The sequence below is a fragment of the Felis catus genome, chromosome F1 (genome assembly GCF_018350175.1).
Source record: "Felis catus isolate Fca126 chromosome F1, F.catus_Fca126_mat1.0, whole genome shotgun sequence".
NCBI lineage: Eukaryota > Metazoa > Chordata > Mammalia > Carnivora > Felidae > Felis > Felis catus.
In genome coordinates this window covers 19,592,711-19,614,930 of record NC_058384.1, presented here as the reverse complement: position 1 = coordinate 19,614,930, position 22,220 = coordinate 19,592,711, and the positions used below count along the sequence as shown (strand labels likewise).

General features: G+C 46.6%; 1 long non-coding RNA gene across 1 annotated transcript; it reads right to left on the bottom strand.

Moving 5' to 3' along the window:
• Positions 1 to 341: 341 nt before the first annotated feature.
• On the bottom strand, positions 342 to 2,990 carry LOC123382865. Its single transcript, XR_006591955.1, has 3 exons — positions 2,829 to 2,990; positions 1,925 to 1,985; positions 342 to 1,149 (listed from the first exon to the last, which is right to left on the bottom strand). It is a non-coding gene; the product is annotated as an uncharacterized LOC123382865 (long non-coding RNA).
• Between the last annotated feature and the right edge of the window lie 19,230 nt (positions 2,991 to 22,220).

Below are 22,220 nucleotides of genomic sequence, written 5' to 3'. Positions count from 1 at the left end.
AGCCCCGCGTCGGGCTCCGGGCTGACGGCTCAGAGCCTGGAGCCCGTTTCAGATTCTGTGTCTCCCTCTCTCTCTGCCCCTCCCCTGTTCATGCTCTGTCTCTGTCTCAAAAATAAATAAAACGTTAAAAAAAAAAAGTATCTGGAACAAACCAAGCGCTCTATAAGTGTGGTTGGTTTAAAAAATTATTAGTAAACAATATAATAAGTAAAATCTAGACTGTCCTGTCGCCTACCAAGTTAAACTGTCATTTGTTTTAATATATTTTTTTAATGTTTATTTTTGGGAGAGAGACAGCACGAACAGAGGAGGGGCAGAGAGAGGGAGACACAGAATCTGAAGGAGGCTCCAGGCTCTGAGCCGTCAGCACAGAGCCCGACGCGGGGCTCGAACTCACAAACCGTGAGATCATGACCTGAGCTGAACTTGGACACTTAACCGACTGAGCCACCCGGGTGCACCTAAACGGTCAGTTTTTCATTCATGATATAGGTAATGGAACAGGAACTTAAAACTACTTTTCATTCAGTGTCCTTATTACTGAGTTTTTCTTCACGCACCTATCTGCCACCAATGCCAGAGCCTGTGGCTTAGTGCCCCTGGGAACAAGGGCTTCAGGGAAGTCCTACCCCATAAAAAGAAGCTCTTGAGAGGAGGAGAGTGAGGGCTGAAGAGGAAGGCAGAGACAGCAGATGCTGGTGTGCTCACTTCCTCCTCCCGTTGGCGTTATCCATGGAAAGCCAGGAGTAAAGCATCAACAGAGCAAGCACTGAGCTGAGTTACTTCCTGGGCAGAGGGATACCCAGCAAGGGACTACTTTTCCGAGGGTAAGTCAGGGGGGTTTATGCACTAGAAAGGGAGGCCGTCATGCTAGGTTTGCTAATTCATGATTGAAAGTTTGTGCTCTGCAAAGTCAGGTGCATCCATTAGTCTGTACATGGTTGGTTAAAACAAGTCCTGTTGTTCCTTGGGCAGGAAAGAGCCCTCAGCTGGGTCCAGTGAGGTCTGATGAACCGGGGTCACCCAGAGTTCTTGGTTGTTTATCAGCTCTTTTTACTCGTGGTGATGGTGGGGAGGTTGCTGAAGGTCATGATTCTTTTACAGCTTCAGCTGGCCGAAACCAGTTTTGGTGAAACAAAGCAAGTGCAGCTGTAAGAGGAAAGTATTTGTTCCCTTCTTTAGAAGGTGGAAGCTTTGGGGAGCAGAGCAGGTTGTGATAGAAATCTGCTGCTAGGGGGCGCCTGCGAGGCTCAGTCGGTTAAGCGTCCAACTTCAGCTCAGGTCATGACCTCGCAGTTTGTGGGTTCGAGCCCCAGGTCGGGCTCTGTGCTGACAGCTCAGAGCCTGAGCCTGTTTCAGATTCTGTGTCTCCCTCTCCTTCTGCCCCTCCCCCCACTCACACTGTCTCTTTCTCAAAATAAAGGCATTAAAAAAAAAAAAAAAGATGCCTCCAGGGCTGGGGAGCCTGAGAGCGTGGGGCTTGTGGCCTCTTCCTTATCTGTAGCTCGGGAGAGGCTGCAGGCTCTGAGGGGAAGCTGGCTCTGGCCTAGCAACTTGTCCCACGTGACTTGAGAGTCCTAACAGCTTGGCCTCAGGGACGGTCGAGGTCTGAGGCAGAGCTTCTAGCGCCCTGCAGCCTGGTGCACATGGACCCCAGCAGGGAAGGATGGCTCGGTGTCCCTGAAGGCCACAAGGGGCCGGCTGTGCCCCAGCCAGACACCTGCAGAGGGCCCAGTGTATCAGCCACAGGCCTGCCTTCCCGTCACCATGAGCCATGGCGGGGAGAGAGAGTAAGCGGAATTCTCTAAGGGAAGGCTTTACCCACAGACACTATTTCAAAGGGAAGAGCCTGAGACATCAACCCGCAAGTGTGTTTCCTCCCCTGTTCTTCAATGGGGTGTAGGCTCGGACAAAGAATACTTACAGGGAACAAAGACGCTACGTTTTCCTTAAAAAACTGAGCGGTGATGTGCAAATTTGCGATCCTGCAATATACATACAATTTAATATTTATATGAAAACATTTAAACTTAATGTTCAGTAATTTGGAAGAGAACAAACCGTTAAATTCCCATTTAAGTGTCTTTATCACATATCACCATTCCAGCCCTTCTGTCTAATCCCCTTACATGCCTATAAAACTGCAGACCAGCCAGGCTTCCTCAGTCACCTGCATCTACTCCCCTGTCAGCCTTAACTCAAGCTTCAGGTTGTGCAGGATCAAAGCCTCCACGAACTTTCCTTCCCCCTTAGAAATCTTTTTTTTTTTTTTCTCTTTGGTCTCCTCCTCTGGGCAACCAAGACGAAGGGCAAGAGACCGCCTCCACCTCTCCACAAAAATCGGAATATTATCTTCCCAAGAGGAAATATGCAAAACAGTCTTCGGCTTGAAAAGAACAATAGGGGTGTAATTTCGGTCTGAGCGCTCTCGGGGGTTTCTCTGATATTTCTTCCCACCCCTTCCCAGAGAGTGGAATGGAAGTGATGTTCGCCTCTCCTGTTTGCCAACTGAAGCTGGAAATTGCACAGATCACGATCTGCACGCCACAGGGTGCTGGCCACTTCCCTGAGGTTGCAGCCAAACGTGGTCCCCAACGCTGCCGGCTCCCCGTGAGCGCCTGAATCAGCCACTGCCCATTCAGGTCCTCCAGAAATGGTTTCTTTATGAGATGTAAAGTTATTTTGAATGAGGATTAACAGCACAGTGAAATGTTCTGTTACAACCTCATTAAGTAGAGGAATCTGCTTCCCATGCTTCCTCTCTGTACGCATCTCTGGGTAACAGCTCTTCGCTGGAACTAGGTCAACGGCAGCATAACTTGACTGACCTGTACAAACTGCCTGTTACTTGAACGTGAGGCGTTGTCCTGGTCTTGATCTGCCTTAGAGCTGATTAAGTATCCAATTTTTAAAGAATCTCAAGAGAGGGGGATTCCTCGGCAGCCCAGACTTTCACACCCTCGACATTAGGAAGTTATTCCTAATACTTTATACCCAAATCACTCAGGTGGCTCTTTAAGACTCTCAGCCGGTCCTCAGTGGAAATGGAGAACAGCTGCTTGCCGCCACCTGTGCCCAGAGTTCTTTCGCATTCTGGAAGGCCATTAAATCCTGCCTCAGCTTGTGAAATGAAGGTTCACAAAATGGGGTTTTCTTGATTAGAATTGGGGGTGAAACTACCTAAATGTTTGGAGTCTCCTGGTAGCTACAATGGCCAGACACTCCGAATTTCACTAATAACAATAATACTTCTTGACTGTTTACTTTGCATCGGGTGCTGTGAAATGCAGTCCGTGAAGTGCCCGGTATTATGCAACATTTTATAGAAAATTCCAGAGAGATTAAGCGATTTGTCCAAAGGCACACAGCTAGTAAGGAGGGAGCTGGGGTTAGAGTCCAGGTAGTCTGAATCCAGCCCTCAGAATCTGGGCTTGAAGCCACATTGCCCCTGGCCATGCGTACATTCATTTGTTCAGTCATTCATCAAACAGTAATTGAATGAATGACGTTTCAGGCACTGTTCTGCATTCCCAGCATGCTAGCCTCGACTGTTAAAATACTCTTAGTCTAGTGAGGGAGACAGACATACAGACACAGCATTTACTACATAACATAAGAACTTTTAGACTTAAAAATGTGTTCGGGGGCACCTGGGTGGCTCAGTCGGTTGAGCGCCTGACTCTCGATTTCGGCTCAGGTCACGATCTCACGGTTCATGGGGTTGAGCCCTGCGTCAGGCTGGGTGCTGACATCTCGGAGCCTGCTTGGGATTCTCTCTCTGCCTCTCCCCCGCTCGTGCTCTCTCTCTCTCTCAAAATAAATAAATAAACATTAAAAATCATGTTTGAGGAACTTAGTGCCTCGATACCCCTTAACAATATAGGGGTTTCATCTATTTATAGAACTTGGGGGCCAATACGTAATATGTTCAAATTGCACCACCTCTCGTAGGCTAAGATCAAAGTTAAATCCACTGCTCGCGTATACAATAGTAAATGTGTTGGTCAAAGTTTAAAGCGGCATCGCGGTGTGGGTGTGCGGGAAGTCTGAGGGAACAAGAGCAACAGTGCACTGTGATCACGAGTGCCGTGGAGCAATGGCAGCTGAAAGAGAGAGAATCTGATTCTGACCTGCCAGACTGCCCCAGAATCCCCTGTTGCTTCCTGCCCTTTGCACGATTCTGAGGCAGGAAAGGACGGACTATTGCAGTGGCGCTTTCTGAAGGGCGGCATGCGAGGTGGGGCCTGTGTGTGATTTTGTGTGTGTGCACACATGGGGCGGCCATCGCGTGAAGATGGCTTCTGAGTGTATCTCTTCACCTAAGTTCCACCTCTGCCTTACATTTCCTCGTCTTCACAATTACTGCTTACTCTCAAGAGAGGATTACTTAGAAGCCTCTTCATTAAGCATCATCCAAGTGGCTGACACTATGTAGATATCCATGGAGTCTCACTGTACTAGAACAGGATGTAACAGATCATATGTCAATAACTCCGAACACTTGGCTAGGAAAGTTTAGCTACTTTCTTGCGTTCCTGCACACCGGCTTCTTGGAAATCAAAGGTCTTGACTTTGAAAACTTGTCTCTGCGTACCAGGGGCCCATTTTGGAGCGTAAAAGATGATCACCAAGTGTTTTTTGTTTTGATTTTCCACTGTCCTTGCGTTCTACAATCATGATTTAGGGTCCCAAGGAGAGCTCATTGTCCTGGAGCAGAAATCATTTTGAGTTTTGGGCTTCAAGATTTTATGGCCACTTTTGGGATAGTTAAATAAATGCCCTTGAATTAAGGAACAAATCGAAGCCCCATAGTCGTGACGTCATGTTAGTTTTCAGCTTCTTCTCTGTGCAGACAGCCACAACTGCCCCCACCCCTCCCGCCACAGATGGGGGTTAGCCGTCCCAATAACGCACATCAGTTAATATCTTGAGTCAGGATCCAATTGAAGGAGCTTGTCTAACAGGTACATTGCCCACAACCTGCAGATACTTTGACACTTGCTAAATCGGTTTTTAAATGCACTAGAGTAGTTTGCAATTTAAAAGCAGTGGATGTGAGGCCCCTAAAATAAAGAATTATTTGCAAAGAAAACAATCACTCCCAATTTAACACCCTGTAGAGGCTGACTTTGTAGTCTCAGGGAAGAAGATTAAGGAGATTTTCCTTCTAGGTTCCCACCCCAGTAGCTGAACTGGTGACCTGTAGTAAGTTAATTGAATTTCTCAGGGTCCCTAAACTTGTCAGTCAAAAACTTGGATCCACTCATTCAACAAACATTTTTTAGGACCTTCCATGGGATAGAGAAATGAAAGTGACGTGCTAGCTCTCAGAGCGCACAGAGTTGTCCCAGGTGCTATTGATGTATTGCACCCTGGTTCTGTCTACCTGGAAGGAGGCCGTTGGGAAGGTTCTGGAGGGGGTAACTTTATCCCTGAAAAGACCATGGCCCAGAGAGGTTAATCAATTTTCCCAAATCCCCTTAAATTTCTGATTTTCAGGCTGATGAGCTTTTCCTTTGAATATGAAAACACAATTTAAAATGCAAAGCTTTTTATTGTTGCAATGAGGGTGTGGGGGTTTTTTTGTTTGTTTTTGTTTTTTGTTTGTTTTGTTTTCTTTAAAGAGAGAGAGCATGCATGAGGGGGGAGGGGAAGAGGGAAAAAGAGAGAGAGAATCCCAAGCAGGCTCAATCCCCACCCTGGGATCATGACCTGAGCAGAAATCAAGAGTCAGTAGCTCAACAGACTGAGCCACCCAGGCGCCCTGAGTGTGTGTGTCTGGTAATAAAAGCATTGATAATAATAATAATAATATTTTGTGCTAGGTATTGATACAAGAGTGTAAGTTTACATGTGTTTGCCATTAAATTCTTTTTTTTTAATTTTTTAATGTTTATTTATTTTTGAGAGAGACAGAGACAGAATGCGAGTGGGGTGGGGCAGAGAGAGAGGGAGGCACAGAATCCGAAGCAGGCTCCAGGCTCTGCGCTGTCAGCACAGAGCCCGACGCGGGGCTCGAACACACAAGCTGTGAGATCATGACCTGAGCCGAAGTCGGACGCTCAACCGACTGAGCCACCCTGGCGCCCCTGTCATTACATTCTCTTAACAATGAAGTGGGTATTCTGAAGAAACTGAGCACAGAGTTCAAGTAATTTGCATAACATCGCACGGTCAGTGATGGAGCTGGAAAAGCATTGTGGTAGGTGCCTCTTCTCTAATCTTTAAAACAACTCATCGAGGTGGATTTATCAGTCTCACTGCCCAGAAGAGGAAATAACGGCGCAGAGAGTTTAGTAACTTCCTCAAGATCACACAGTAAGTGGAGGAGCTGGGATTTGCACCTATGTACTCTGGCCCCAGAGCCGAGGCTCTTACCTCTTGTTCACCTAGTTTAAGGTGGTTGCACCTGTTCTGCAAACCCAAACAGGACCACCGACCCTCGTTCCCAGCCTTCCAGTGCTGTCTCAGCCAGGGTAAAACTCTGTTCTTCTGTTTCCCGTGTGCAGCTGAGGAATATTACTCATTATCTTGAGTGTTTATGCGTATGTCTGTTTTGAACGTTAGACTTGTGACTTTTCAGGGACAGGGTGATGTAACTTACCCATCTTTGTATGTCCAGCACCTTGCACAATGCCGGTACCTAATCCAGGCTCAAAATTCAAAATAGACCTGAATGAATCGTTTCTCGTCACGAGACCCTCAGAACTCTTTGTAAGGAAATGCCCACAAATTATGCCTGACCTAGAGGTTGCCATATGGGGTCATCTTATTGTTAGAATTTGATCCATTCCTGCATCTTTAGAAGCTGGGACAGGTCTTGGTATATAATACATGTGAAAAAAAAATCTGTGAATGAATGAATGGCTTTGTAAGGGAGGCCACATGAGAGGATCGCCGCAGCTTTTGGGAAACTGTCTACAGGAGAGATGATAGATGTTTGGAAGGAGGAGCCCGGGCCCCTTGCAGAGATCCCCCCCCCCCCCCACACACAGGCAGCCTCTGTGGCAGCTGATGGAAGAAAGGTGCCCCCGTTTGAGGTCAAGGGAAGGGATGTCCTGCGTTTATGACTCTTCATTTGACCCTCAGGGGTGCCTAATTTTGGCAGAAGAATGTCTTGGCTTTAAAAGGTACTTCACCCCTTTTCAACCGGTATAATTGCTGTTGCAATGCTTTGCCCCAGCAGTGTCTTAATTAGGTCAGATTTCATACCCCGGGCTTTAACTTAATCCTCCCGTATCTGCAATTCTAAGGTTCCCTACTCTTGGCATTACCAGGAAGCATTCCCATTTTCTAGATGGGGTGGGGGGGGACCCTCTGCCCTAGAGCCTGTTTTTGCACTCTTCCGGGGGTGCAGACGGGGTCCAGGGGAGCTAGGGGAAAGGAGATGAATGTGCCAAGCGAGTCATCTAAATTCTTCTAAGAAAGAAAATCTCACTGCTTTAAAATTTATTTTAATGTTTTTATTTATTTTTGAGACAGCACGAGCAGGGGAGGGGCAGACACAGAATCCGAAGCAGGCTCCGAGCTGTCCGCACAGAGTCTGACGCGGGGCTCAAACTCATGGACTGTGAGATCATGCCCTGAGCCAAAGTCGGACGCTTAACTGACTGAGCCATCCAGGCACCCTAAGAAAAAAATCCCCTTTCTAAGTCGCCCTGTTCTAAGCACTGTTTGGATATTGCTTGGATAATTGCAGGATCCAAGGCTCTTCGTGTTTAGTTAAATTATATAGTTTGGCACTCTGTGCGTTAAAAAAAAAAACAAAGCCACCTTTTTATTATCTGCCTTTTATCAAGCAGAACACGCCCCTAGAGTTATATCCTTCCTCTCCCCACCATGCCACCCAATAATGAGAAGTAAGCCATTTGCCAAGAAAACAAACACAATATAAAAATGACACAAATACATAATCCCCAACCCAGAAGGAAAAGAGCATCTGCCAGCTGGCGGTGTAATATTTATCCAGAAGGGAAGGTGCCCCAACAGACTGAAATTCCTCTGTGGGATGGGGGAGGCTGAGGGGAGGTCACTGATGGAAATCACCTGTATGGGCCTGGCCCAAATGGGGACACGGTGGAAATCAATTCGGCGAGCTCCGTGTGGCTGTCCCCTGTTATGGGTGCATTCAGGAGGCACCTGAAGAGGCCATCAATCGGTCATGTGAAAGGGGAGGGGTGGGGGGAGAAAGGAGGTAATTGGAAGTCAGCTTGACTGGGGACTTCTCCTCCAGCGGGAAGTGTAGCTAGAGAAATACAGGACAGAGACATCCCCAGGTAAGGCAAGCTGGGGCTTTAGCCCCGGCCTTGGGGAGCAGCGTGGTGAGAGAGGAAAATCCACTCTGGCTGTATGTAGCATTTCAGACGAGCCTCTTTGCTAACTCGTGGTCTGCTTCTGGGCTGGGACAAAATTTTACTCCTCCCGCCCAAGAAATGCACTTTCCGTGGCCTCAGCTGACTCAAAGCTCGCACTGATTTATATATAACTTGCATCTAATTCCTTAATCAAATGCTCTTCGAGTGAATAGAAATTCTGTTATTAGAAATTGTGCAATGCATGGAAGCTAGTCAATCTTCCGTTTTATTGATAAATTGGAATGTTAAAACAACTATGCTGGTCGGTATGACAGTTCTGTCTAAGAAAGAGGCAGTTAACAGAGCTGTGTAAATCAGAAGGGTCCTGAAACTGTGGTTGGGGAGACATGATATGGCAAAACGTCTACCAATAAAGTGGAGTATTACAGCAAATTACCCAGTTTATACATGCAGGCAAAGCTTCGTTTCTCATGCCATGTTTGAAAGCCAATAAAGCTCGCAAATGTGATGGGAGCCACTATTTCTGCCTCTGTGCAGCTGTTTATCAGCAGCTTTTTAACACATTTTCACATATTAATGAGGCGGCATAGCAGTTCCGGAATTAGAACAGTGGGATGTATCATTGTCTGCCTTATCTGAAGATGCGCCTGCTGTCAGCGTCGTTACCAGGGTGTGCACGATGGGAATGGAGTTTTGGTGGGTGCTGCACGACCCCTCCTTCCCTGGGTCCCAAACCCTCTCATCCCTGAATCTGCTCATCTCTGCGCTGCTTTTGTGGCATTTGGGCATTTTGCAACTTTGTCTCCTTGTTTCATGATTTATGTGTCAGTACGCCTTGAAAATTCCTCCGCTGCTTTCCCATGGGTTTCCTAAAATAGTCCCTGGCATTCAGTAGGTGCTCCATAAATGTTGAATGAAGGAATGAATGAGTGGCCAGGTAGAGGGATGAAAGTGTTCCTTCAACTATACTTCAAAAAGGAATAGAAAAGAAAGTGTTTTCTCCGTGGCTACCCTCTGCAGGCACCCATCGCCTGTCACTGTGGCCTCAAGACTCAAAATACATATAACGCGTGGCTTTCCTTGAATTTGCATACAGATGGCGCAATGGCAAATGAGGTCTCTAAACCAAGAACTGTCAGAGACGTAGGAGCCTTTGACACAGAGATTCCCAAACACAGGTCTGCTGCTGTGGCCAGAGCGTTGCAAAGTTTTAGCCCTTACTCAGTGAAAAGAGAAAAAGAAGCGGTGAGTTTTCATAGAGCTAACATGAATTCTCTTAGATTTCTGAGACTGGGTCCTTCTCCATTATTTGACATTGAAATGCCATTTCTTTTTTTTAAATAATGGTAATGGACACTGGCATTTTAAAAAATGCCCTGGGGCGCCTGGGTGGCTCAGTCCGTTAAGCGTCCGACTTCAGCTCAGGTCACGATCTCGCGGTCCGTGAGTTCGAGCCCCGCGTCGGGCTCTGGGCTGATGGCTCGGAGCCTGGAGCCTGTTTCCGATTCTGTGTCTCCCTCTCTCTCTGCCCCTCCCCCGTTCATGCTCTGGATCTCTCTGTCTCAAAAATAAATAAAAAACGTTAAAAAAAATTAAAAAAAATGCCTTAACTTGGCAAAACAAAAACTTCCTGAGTCTCTCACTTTTTTTTTTTTTTTTTTTTTTTGGTGGGGGTTGGGGGAAAAACTGGCTCATTTCAGCGAATGCTAAGACCTGTCAAGTGCTAAAGTACGTCTCTGTCCTGTCTCTTCAGAGCAGGCATCCGGGCAGGATCACATGAATCTTGTGGGAATGCCATCACTAAGCTATGAGAGATTTCTGAAATCCAGGTCAGTGGCTCTAAGAGAGGAGCCAAGAGGCCAGTAGACTCATGTCTCATGCTTTCTTTTCCACTGCACATGTAGTTGCTGCATTGCCTTTAGGCGGGACATACACGTGCCCCGTGGTGAAAATACAGAGCACCTCTCTGAGCTCTGAGCATTCTAGCTGGTGTGAATTGTGGGAAAAGAAAGCGCTGCGTAGGCACACCTGCACAGTCACGCCTCCTTTCTCTGAATTCCCACGGCTCTTACCGTCTACGCCACAAAGCACAGCCCTGGCTTTTTCATATTGTCGTCTGTGCCGTGTTTATCATTCTTACCTCCCCTAAAGGATAGGAACAGGCGACTTGAATCCTGTTCCTAATTGAGAAACCGGTTTGTTTGGTTTTTTTCCTTTTCTTGAAAACACAATCTTTTCTGGAGGCGGTTGGCCACTCATGGTTCTACACATGTCGGAGAGATGTGAGATTCTGTTGACCCGGTTTCCCGCGCTGGCTCTGTGACTGATGGATGACACTGTACGAGTGAGTGCTGAATCTCACGGACTCCAGAGCCCTGTCGCTAAGAGGAAATGACAGTCCTGACCTGCCTCGCTGCGAGAAGTGTCCTATGCATTAACTGCCTAATGATGCTAATGCTCTTTGAGAATATAAATGTGAAACATTATCATTGTGGGTAATACTAGTCTTCAGTTTTTAAATGTTTTTCCTCAAAGGGGAGAGGCAGAAAGATTATTTAAAGAAATAGTGAATAGAAGGCTACCGTTTGTGCTTCATTTATGACTGACTTTGATCAGGATGGAATAAACGGTGGGAATGCGGTCTTGAAGTCCTGAAGGTAATTATTTCTACTTCGGGGCATGAAGTCTTTTCTTTCTCCTCCTCCCATCAGGGAAAAAAGAAAGAAAGAAAAAGCTAGGAAAGCTAATGCTCTTAAAAAAATAAGACGATTTCTCTATGTCAGGTCTGGAAATAGTGTTTGCTAAAGTTGCTGCTACCAAAGTAGCCCAGCTGAGTAGACGGGAATTGTCACAGAGCTGGCCTCTGCCTTCACCATCTTGCCATGGAAGGAGCCAGAAGCAGGAGAGGTCATAAGATTTTTTTTTTAAAGCTCCTTTAGGTTTTTAGAATTTTAAGAGTAAAAGGATTCTTGTAGATCCTGTAATCCTTGTCCAGTGTCCTTTCTACTTGTCACAGACATCTGTGGCTCCCTGGTGGTATGTTTCCTGTTGCCGCTGTAAAAAAATGATCACAAACTTAGTGGCTTGAACCAATATAAATCTATTATCTTACAGTTCTGGAAGCAGAAGCCTGCTGAGTCTTAGGGGACTAAAATCAAATGTTAGCAGAGCTGGTTCCTTCTGGAGGCTCTAGGGAGACTCTGTTCCTTGTCTCTTCCAGGTTCTGGGGACAGCCCACATTCCTTGGCTTGTGGCCACATTGCTCCAGCCTTGCTTCCATTATTGCATGGTCTTCTCTTCTCTGTCAAATCTCTCTCTCTCTCTCTCTCTCTCTCTCTCTCTCTGCCTCCTCCTTATAAGGAGTCTTTGATATATTGGCCGAGAAAATGCCAAGTGTAAGGGTCCTGAGGTAGAGCATGCTTGGTGTATGAGTAACAGTTGAGAAGTCAGGATGCTGAGGGTGATGCAAAGGGAAGGGGCAGTAGAAGAGCTCAGAGATGGGGGCAAGGGCAGGTCATATAGGACATAGAGGTCAGTGTAAGATCCTTGGCCTCTGTTCCACAGGAGAGGGAAACTCCTACTGGCTTTGAGCAGAGGAGTGACTGCCATGATCTGACCTACATTTTCCGAGGACCACTCTGGTTGCTGGGTGGAGACTGTGACCATCCAGGTAATAGAACATGGTGGCAGGATCGAGGTGGTGGCTGTGGGGATGATGGTAGGAAGTGGTGGAATTCTGTATACATGTTCAGGGTCGAACTATTAGAATTTGCTGATGGGTTGGCTATTGGGGTGTGAGAGAAACAAAGGCGTACAACCTAGATTTTTGGGTCTAGAAGGAGGAAACTGGGGGAAGGCCACAGGAAGAGCAGATGTGGGGAAAAGATCGAGTTTGGTCTGGACATATTCGGTCTGAGATGTGTGTGGGAATTACAAGTGGAGATGTGTCAAGTCTATGCAGCTAGATTTGTTAGTCCCAAGTTCAAGTAAAAAGTCTTCAGAGAATACATACTTAAAACCTATCATGTCTGTTTATTTGTCAAAGGGCAAAGACCAAGTCCTTTAACATGACATTTAAGGTTTTCTATGGGCTGGGGTCACTTTCTTCTCTCATTGAGCTTCTCCTATACCCAATGCTTCGATCACTGATAATCTCCAAACCCTATTATGCTTTTCATGCTTCATAGTCTCCACTTGTGTTGTGCCCTTGACCTGGAATGTGCTTCCCTCCCTTGCCTTCAAAATCCTGTTAATCCTGATTGCTTCTTCTGATTGCTTTAGCTGAAACCCACCATGCCCTCCCCTGTGTTCCCAGGTAGACTGTGTTCCCTGTCTACTTATATTTGACTACTCACATTGAAGTCTATATCCCCTCTAGATTGTAAGTTCCTTAATGGTAGAGAAGGACCATGGTTCACTGATCCTTATATCTCTAAGACATCTCCATGATGGAGGTGGACATGGGTGTGGGATCCTAAAAACCATAATCCCCAATCAGTCACTCTTCACCACTACTGGTTTCGAGGTAGACTTGTGTGGAGGACATGGCCAGACAGGAGCATGCTATTGATTCCTACAGGGGTTGGTCAAAATCCCCATGTGGAACGCATGGCCTGGGGGAGCTGGCTTCAACGTGCGAGTCACAGTGTTGTCTTTGCCTCCTGAAGAGCTCAAAGGCTGGACTTCAAACTGGCTTCCTGGGTCCCTTTCCCTGACGCCCACCCACCAGTCTTGACCACTCTCTGAGAAGGTAAGAGGGCAAAGACAACTGAATCTCACAGGGAGAAGATCTAGGGAAATATAGCCCAGAGCACAGCTGGCTTGAGTCATGTCCATGAGAGACTTGGGAGAGGAGAGTTGGTAGGAAGCCAGAGGCATAACTCATCACGCTAACCAGATATGAGGACACGATCTGGAAATAAAATCAGGGACTAAATAAGGAGGAGCGAGAGTGGGTCGGGGATGCAAGGGCATCTACCTTCTTGCTCACTGCACGGGCCATTCCACTTTCCATGATTCCGTAGTGTCCCAAGCCATGTCCCGCATGAGCTGCAGTGAGGACAGCCCTGAGTCCCACCACCAGGTGGAGCCTGTCCTTGCATCTAACCCTGATTTTTCTCCTGGCAAACGCTGAATAAGGTTTCATTGGATTTGCTGAATTGGGTAAATCCTCAGAACACACACATGTTCCCAAAGGAAAGAGCGGTTAGTCTGCGTCAATAACAGCAAGTGCGGTGAAAATGTAAGAGGCTTTCCCTGAGATCCTAATATAAGATATGGGATAATGTAGTGGGAAAGAGTGAGGGCTCTGGAGCTCTGTGATCTTGGACAAGTTAACCTTCCAGGGCCTCGGTTTGCTCATCCATTAATGGAAGTGATGCCATTTCTCACATCATAGGATCTTTTTTGTTTTTTGTTTTTTGTTTTTTTTTTTTGTTTTTTTGTTTTTTTGCATTAAATGAGTTAACATTTCTCAATACTTAAAACAGTGCTGGGCACATAGTGACTAACCAATAGTCATAGCTATTCTAACTATTTCATAAAAGCGAGTTAGTTATAGAATGGCAGAGGGTAGCTATGTCAGAGGACCTCTCTAAATCTTTGTTTTAAGGAGGTTTGAAACTTCTAAGGAAGAAAGATGCTTTATCACGTCGTCCATGTCTCTTACCTGAATATTTCTCACTGCCACGCAGCCTATTTCTCGGCAGCTTGAATGACCCTTCTCATCCAGAGGGAAATCTTATTGGAGCTGGTTATGGGGCTGTTATTTAGACAGCTGCTTTTTGGCATGATCCCAAGTGAAATGTTTGAGCTGGCTCCTTCCTCAGGCTCAGAAGTCACCTGGTTAATGTGAACTTTGATGGTCGTGGGATGCTCAGCTGGCGTCTCTGGCTTGTGTCACACCAGGCAGGTGGTCTAGGACCAAGGGCACAGCAGTTGGCAGCAATGGGCGTTGGAAGGTTACCAAGGCCCGGGCACACTCTCATCAGTCTGTGTGTGTGGCCTCTCCAGATGGGTAAAAAAGGATCTTACCAGGAATCTCTGAAGCAGTATTTTCTTCCCAGTTTTTCTGGCTTTCATGGTTCAGAATTTCATTTCCATCTGGGTAGTTTGAGGGTCTTTTGCCATGCAGGCTTTTGGTCTTCTTCCTGTTAACATTTGTCTGGCCAATTAGAACTCTGATGTGGAAGTCCTGCATGCCTTTCTGATGGTGTCCTTTGAATTCTTCTATTTACCTTTTTAAACCACACTTCCCCCCGTTTCTATGAGGATCATCGTTCATCGTAAGAGGCAGCTGGCAGGGGCAGAGGGACTCTTAAGTACATACAGATTTTTGTTTTGATATCTGATTAATTCAACCCCCCTCTCCCCAATTTCCAGTGTCAATATCTCCTGTCACTTTCTGAATTCCAAGAGGGGATTTAATTTTGGAATCAGAAAAACAAAATCAATGCTTAAAGGCTTCTCTTTTTTGAACCCTATTTAGGTGGATCAGTTATAATCTTTTATTTCTATGATATGTTTTACATAAGAATATTCATTCAACAAATATTTACTAACTGTTGGGGACGAGGCTGGTTCGAACACTGAAGGGGAATATCAGATGTATATTTCCATCTCTATGTCTACATATTTAATAGGGATTATGATCTAATAGGGAAGACACAATACATGCAAAAGTGGGGAGACCAGAGTGAAGAAAAGGCTGAGACACAGTGCTCGAGGACCTTGGGACTTTTGCTCAGTTTGAGGGACATCTTTTCCTTTCCTCACAGGGAGGAAAGAATTCTGATGTCACTAAGATGTGTGAAGGCTCATTTCTCCTTCCTAGAGTGCTCGTTCGGAGGGGGTGGCCCATACGTAGACTCTGCCCGGGACATTGCTGCTTGCTGCCCACCAGCCCTTCGGGGTGACCCTGTGGCCGCCTGTGGGGTCCCGTGCCATCTTCTCCCATGAGGCAGCTGAGCATGAGCAGATCTGGGTTCCACTCCCAGCTCTTCCACCTGCTGGGTACCCTTCTGGGTATCTTTGGGTGGGTTTCTCAGCTTTTGTGAACCCCGTTTCACTGCATGCAAACCCAAGATTGTGCACTTTCCTCGCGACGTAAACGTGAAAATGAGACATCCGTACCATACATGGTACACAGAAGATGAGCAGTTAACGCGAGTTCTCTCTGCTCTTACACCAAGATTTCCTTTCTTCTTCTTCTTCTTTTTTCCCCCCTCTTTTACTCAGCGTGAATGTCGATGAGTTTTTTTTGGGTTGCAGGCACATCTGAGATTAATATCAGCCAGAACTTGAGCGTGGTTGCCAAACTGTGAGCTCCTTACGCTGACACGCGGACCCCAGGAAGGGACTTTTCTCAGTGCTAGGTGATGCTAATTGCCATCTGATCTGAAGCCAGAGTTGCTTTCCTTTGTTTAATAATTTACATCTTCTCTGAGAACACCGAGCTAAAGTTTAAAATTACAGAAAGGGATGATTTATCTAAATGCCAACAAAGCTAAACAGCAGTAAAATCACCCAAACCCCCCTCTGTGGGCTGCCACTCACTCACCACCCGAAATGCCAGGTGGCGCTTGAGGGAGGGTGCACACGAGACTGAGAGAGAGTTAAGCCCCTGAGATGTTGGGTCGCCATCAAGGCTCGCTCTGTGGGAGCCACGGGCTCGTGCTGGCGCAGGAGCCTGGTGGGGCTCCTCAAAACAAGCCCGCGACAGCACTGTGCCCCGTTACATGTCAGTTCCCGCACTGTCATTTCCGTTTATTCTTTCATCAGGCATTTAGTGAATTCCTACTAGTGGCAATCCTTTGCTGGGCATCATCACAAACTTGGAGATTGGTATGCTCAAGCTGCTCACAGTCGGGTGCAGAAAACGTACATTAGTGGCCAAGGATCCCTTTCCTCCCCCTCCCCACCCATGCTCCCAAGTAGCAATGGGGCAACAGCCTCCTCCAGTGTTTTTCCTTCTTTGTGGCATTTTGGAAGAGTGGGAGTTTGAGGAAGTTGAGGGAATGAGATTGGAATAACAAGAATAAGCGTTTAAAGCAATTATAATGTGCCAGGTTTGGCACTAGGCTATATGTAAAAATATATATCAGTTAAATATGTATATATGGTATATCTGGAAGGAAAAAGAGATTTATGACCTGTAGGTGGAAACATCTGGAATTTTCAGGAGTGTCCCTTCCTCATCAGACTGAGAAACCCTATTTCACTCTACAAACACGCATTAGTCAATAAAGGGCTGTTTCTATTTGTGCCTCGACTTTGCGGGAAAACTCCGTACCATAATCTGACTTTGATCACTCAGGCGCTGAAGGAAACCCTCTCCACTTTCGTTAGGACTGTGATAGCTGAGGCGTCACCTGTCAGAACACGGTGACAATGAGCTGATCTTTGCACTTTCGGTTCCCTCTACCCGGAAGGCTGTTCCCCAGCATCCTCGCGGCTGGCACATCCTTCCTTCCCTGGCTGACTGCAAGGATACCCCTCTCAGGTCTCCCCCCGGGAGCTACGGTTACACTGAATATCCCTGCTCCCCAACATTCTTGCCATTCAGTTTTTCTCCATAGTGTAGATTCACATCTAACGTGCTGCATTTTACAAATTCATTTTGTGGTTTCTTTTGTGTTCCCATGAGAGGCAAGCTTCACGAGGCCCAGGAGTCTTCTGATGTCTGTCCCCTGCTGTCTTTTCAGGACCCAGGATAGCGCCTGGCTCGGAGCCTGTGATCAATAATTATCTGTTGAATGAATTAACCTGATGCTATTAGGAAGCGAGGCCTCTGCGCTGCCTGAGGGTGGAGTGAGGCCTTTCTTACCATGGCAGGGTTAGGGCATGTACCACTCATTCATTGATTCGGGTCTTTATTGTGCCTGGCACCGTGCTGGGCTTTGGGGCCACAGATACAGCGAGACCTGGCTCCTGCCTCCAGAGAACCCAGTCTGCTGAGGGAAAAGGACGCGTAAATCGTAGGAATATAGTAATAATGGTGATGGCTCACATTTAAGGGAGCACACAGCTGTGTGCCAGGTGCCGTTGAGGCACGTCCACATACACAGCATTAACTCTCCTACTGCTCACAACAAAACGAGGCATTGCTCTTTTGCCTCTTTGGCAGATGAGGGAACAGAGGCACAAAGAGGCCACACCCCCAATTACAGAGCAGTGTGGGAAGTGTTGTGAGGTGGGAATGGGTGTGTGGAAACAGCTTACATTTTAAGGCATTCCCGGCGTGGGGAGGGGCAGCGGGCAGCTCTGAGAGACCTTGGGTGTAACCCCGCTCGGCTGCCCATCTCTACTGACCGGCTCCTTTAGTTGCTGGACGTTTCTCCCCTCCTGCTTCCCTGCACTCCCGTTCCTGCTGAGGGGCTGGGTGGGGGGTGGGGGGGGTGGGAACCTGGTCTCCCCTGAGCTCATTAAATGCTCTACTCTGACCGTCATGACTCCCCGCTATTTTGATCTGAGTCTGGGGCCCCTCCAGGGCGTTAGAGCAGGCAGGATGATGGCTGAGCCCAGATATTCCAATTCCCCACTCTGTGCTCTCAAAGCTTGTGACCTTAGACACCCCGTACCGATTCCTAGTATCCTCTGTGCGAGGGAGAGACCATGAACGGCCCCAGATTCCACAAGGGCTCGCTCTGCAGGGGCCCACCAAGGTCTGCATTTGCCCAAAGGGTCTTTTGGGAGTTTCCAAAATGAGAAAGTTGAACACCTTCAACCTTCTCACCTTGCCTGCGTTCTCCTCAATCCCTTCTGGGTCTTGGGTGACCACCCTTTGTGCTTCAAAACTCTAGGAGGTCACTTGTCTTCCTCACCTAATGATGTGTTACAGAAAACAAGCTTCTGTTACTTGCAAAAGTGTGACGGGAACATGAATATTAATAACTCCCATGGGTTTCCTGCGAACATCCATCACCACGGCTTAGAAGGCTTGTTCTGACTTGCCTGGTATGGGGGTAACTGCTCAGCAGAGCAATGATAAAGCATTCATGAACCCAGCTTACGCAGAGCTTTTTCTGGGGCTTTGAACTCCTGTGCTCCTGTGGGGCTGAGGTGCCGAATGTGCTCTCCTCCACCTGGGGTCCGGCATGAAGATGTTGGACTTCTGTCAGGGACAGGACCTGGCAGATGTGCCAGGACCCAGTGGAGCTGGAGCAGGGATTTCTCTTTATCAGAAAGAAAGTTCTCCTTGTTGACAGCATCTTGGAGAGCAGGTGCATTTGATCTAAGCCGCCTCAGGTTGGAGTGATGCTGGAATCCAGAGCTGGAGAGCTGGTCCAGCACAGATTCAGAGAACAGCAAAGCTCAGAGACCATCATGTTGGGTCAACTGAGGCCACAGAAAGAAGAGGGAAATCAGCAGCAGGGCCAGGATTAGAGACTCTGGAGGTGACCGTTTTCCTTTGAGAATCCTAGGACAAGGGACATCAGGACAGTGTCACTCTTGACATTTATTCAGGGTTTCCATTGAAATTTGTTACATGTCTTCTCAGTGAAAGTCCTTTTCTTCTGGAACTGCCCCAATACATGGCATTTTGTGCTCTCTGGGTCTCTGGATGCCTGTTGAGGATCGCATAGGGTTGATCCAGGCTGTAAAAGAGTTCATAGGATTTCCGTCTCAGGCAGTGCTGTTCTAGTAAAAAGTGCTCCCTGGATCTGAAGGGAATTCCCAGAAGGGTTGTAGAATGGTTACAGTGTGAGGAGATTGGAGTCCCTGGGGTTGAGAAACATGACCGCCCTGTTTCTTGGGTTCTGTCGCCCCAGGAACCCCATGTGATCTTTGGGGGTTGGGCTCCTGGTTTGATGGCTAGTCAAGAACACTACAGCTTGGGTCCCCTAGCTGAAAAGCCACTGTTGAAATTTATTTTAATGTGTATTGTGTGTGCTTTTTTAAGATTCATGATTTAAAGATCATCCATATCTGTAGCTCAAAGAAATAAAATTTAAAAAATCTTTTGGATTTTCTAGAGAAAAATGTCTTCTTAGGTAATTTCAATGTGATCAAGGCAGCATCTGTTTTGCTGAACTTTAGGTCACTCATCAAATCTATGGTATTAATGAAAATGCTCATTTTCTCAGGCAGAAGCATGCAAAATCTCTCTGCAGTACAATTAACAGTGGTGGGAAAATATCTGCCATTTCTTCTGTCAGATTTTCCTGTAGTTGGAGTTCCAATGTCTCGCATCAGAGCAGACCATAGCAATGAAAGTCATGGAGACAGTCATGCTTTCTCTCTAAAAGACTTAATTGCAGGAGACCTCTCCCCTTCAGAGTTCTGACCCAGGTTGCTTTGGGTTACAGCTGTTTCTGCCTAGCAACATTTACTTGGGAGTAAGTACCAAGTCTCACTTGGTGTCACGGTGAAAGGAGTGAATGAGTTCGAGCCAGAAGATCTACAGAGTGAATACTGGTCCTGAAAGTTGCCAGCTGTGTGATTCTGTCCTTTTTGATCTTCAGTCTTCCCATCTGAAACATGAAAATGAAAATAATTTAGAGAATTGTCCTGAGGATAATATGAAACATCTGCATTGCTAAAGGGTTGTTGGTTTGCTGGATATTGTACAGAAACAGAGTTAGTCAAATTTCTTCTCAGGATCTCCAAGACCGTTCTTTGAACCACCCATAAAATGGTTACTGGGTATGTGCACTTAAAGCTTATAGTATAGGAAGGGTACTTTTCCAGTCAAAGGGGAAAAATTGCCTTGGTGATTATAGCAGATGGCTATCAATTCTTTGCCCCTTTCTCCTTGGCCAAAGAACCCTGATTTTGTTTACACATACACCCTCCTTCATCATAACCACAAGTTTCTAGGGAGGTGAGCTTTAAGAAGCAAATCTTGCTTGGTCTCAGCCAGTGGTTCCTAAACTTTAATGTGAACCAGAATCATCTGGAGGGATTGTTGAAACACCAGTTGCTGGGGTCTACCCTCAGAGTTTCTGCTTTAGTATGTCTGGATGGGATGAGAGAGAATTTGCATCACATGATGCTGATACAGCTGGTCTGAGAACCATACCTTGAGCGCTACTGTCTAAATCAGTCATGGTGATCCCATTCTCCTTGCTAGTCATTGGTTGGATACAGATACATGGTACAGTGCTAACCAATGAGGTGTGGTAAGTCCACTGGGGGCTTACAGGAGAGGTTTCTCCACTCTTCAAACACAATATGGGGAAGAGATGGCTTCCTTTTTACCTCTGGACCTTGTCTCTGGATGGAACACCTGGGACTACTAGATATTTGGGATTATGAAGGAAGCAACCCTAAGGACAAAGTGGGCACTCTGAGAATGACGAAGCAAAAAAGGTAGAAAGCTTCTGGGTCCTTAATAATGTCATTATGTTGCCCAAATAACTGGAGCTATACATTTCTTATTTGTTGAGACACTTTGAGTTGGAGTTCTCTGTTCCTTTCAGTCAAAGGGAACTTAATGGAAAAAGTGATGATGTTATACTTTCTTTCCCTTCATGGGGACATCCGGGTAGGTTATGTGACAGGAGTGCTGAACCTTGTTAGAGGTGATGGGAGGTGCCTGGCACTAGCAATTGTAGTCATCCATGAGCCATGTACCTATGTCAAGTTCTAACAGGAGAAGAGTCAGGAAGGGAACGATTTTGGGGAGGGGAGGAGGTAGTGACAGAGAAGGGCTCACAGGCTGTGAGATGTGACCGGCCATATTAGAATAGCATGGGAGCACATGGTAGGTGGAGAGGTATGCTGGGTGGCTTAAGAGCAACACACTTTTGAGGACTTCAGGGTCTGAGTAGGCCATGATGGGTGGGAAGGGGAACCCAGAGTTGAAAACGACAGCTGAAGAAAGGCAGGCTAGGTGGGTCAGAAATGGAAAACAGAAAATGAAAACATGGCAAGGGGACTTGAGAGCTTGTGTGCTCAATGAGATGTTATGTCCCCAAATGATACATTATTTTCTGCTGTTTTGACACCAGTAAAGATTTTCTCAGTTAAAAGAGAGCATGGGGTCCTGAAGTGGCCTTTATCCAGTGGGATATATGTTATCTGAGGCAGCCAGTGATATCACAATAGTTACTAAGAATTCTGTTTTCCTCAAACTCTAGGACATGTTGCAAATGTGTCCTTCAATCACCTGTAGGCTTGACCTGACCTTTCTGGTGTTTGTCCCACTTCCTTCCTCTTACTCTCCCGGGTGTCTTCTGTGGGCCAATTCCTGCCAACCATACCTGGAAGCATTACCCACTGTGGGTCTGCCCCTGCCCCTCTGCCCCCTGCTGGGCCCTGGGGGGGGGGGTCTCTGTTCTCAGCATTGGTGTTGCAGCAATGGAAAGATGAGAGCCTTGTTCTCCAGGTGCTCCGTCTAGAGGCAGCACTATGCAGCATAAACACAATACAAGCCACAAATGCAAGCCACGTGTGTCATTCTAAGTTTCCTAGAAATGATGTTAAAAAAAGTCAAATGGAAAATAGATATTAATTTTAATAATATATTTTAGTTATCCCAGTAGTTCTCATCCAGGGAAGATTTTCCCCCCAGGGGGCACTTCCTAATATCTAGTAATGGCATTTGACAATGTCATTAGGCAACTTTTGGTTGTCACAACTGGGAGGGTACTGATGGCCTCTAGTGGGGAGAAGCCCAGGATGTAGCTACATCTCCTGTGAGGCACAGGACAGCCTTTGTTGTGGCCCCAACTGTCAATAGTGCCAAGGTTGAGAAACCCTGATTTAACCCAATATATCCAAAATGTTTCATTTCAATACGTCATCAAATATTTAAAAAATCATGAATCTGAGAGCTTGCCATTTTAAAGTCCTACGTTGTAAAATCTGGCGTATATTTTATGCTTATAATACATCTCAGTGCAGGGCAGTCACGTCTCAACTGCTCAACCGTCACACGTACCTGGTGGCTAAGGCACAGGTGTA